Raw genomic sequence first — 343 nt, forward strand, 5'->3', positions numbered from 1 at the left:
CTTGAGCCCAGGAGTTGGAGGTTGCTGTGAGCTGTGATGCCATGGCACTCTACCCAGGGGGATAGCTTGAGGCTCTGTCTCAAAAAAAAAAATTTATTAATTTATCTTTTTGAGAGACAGTCTGACTCTATTGCCCCAGGCTAGAGTGCCCTGGAGTTACAGGTGCCCACCATATTACCCAGCTAATTTTTCTATTTTTAGTAAAGATGGGGGTCTCACTCTTGCCCAGGTTGGTCTTGAACTCCTGAGCTCAAGTAATCCACCCACTCAGCCTCCCAGAGTGGTAGGATTACACGTGTGAGCCACTGCACTTGGCCTAAAATTTCTTTTTCTTTTTTTGAGA

The 343-nt window shown here is 45.8% G+C and overlaps 1 protein-coding gene across 2 annotated transcripts in view; it reads right to left on the reverse strand.

Annotated features, from left to right (window-relative positions):
* UNC45A (unc-45 myosin chaperone A) overlaps nucleotides 1-343 on the reverse strand; it is a 15,078-nt gene that overhangs the window by 13,145 nt on the left and 1,590 nt on the right. The gene's annotated exons all lie outside the window — the stretch shown is intronic.

The sequence above is a fragment of the Otolemur garnettii genome, unplaced genomic scaffold (genome assembly GCF_000181295.1).
Source record: "Otolemur garnettii isolate 467f Iridium unplaced genomic scaffold, OtoGar3 scaffold00277, whole genome shotgun sequence".
Lineage (NCBI taxonomy): Eukaryota > Metazoa > Chordata > Mammalia > Primates > Galagidae > Otolemur > Otolemur garnettii.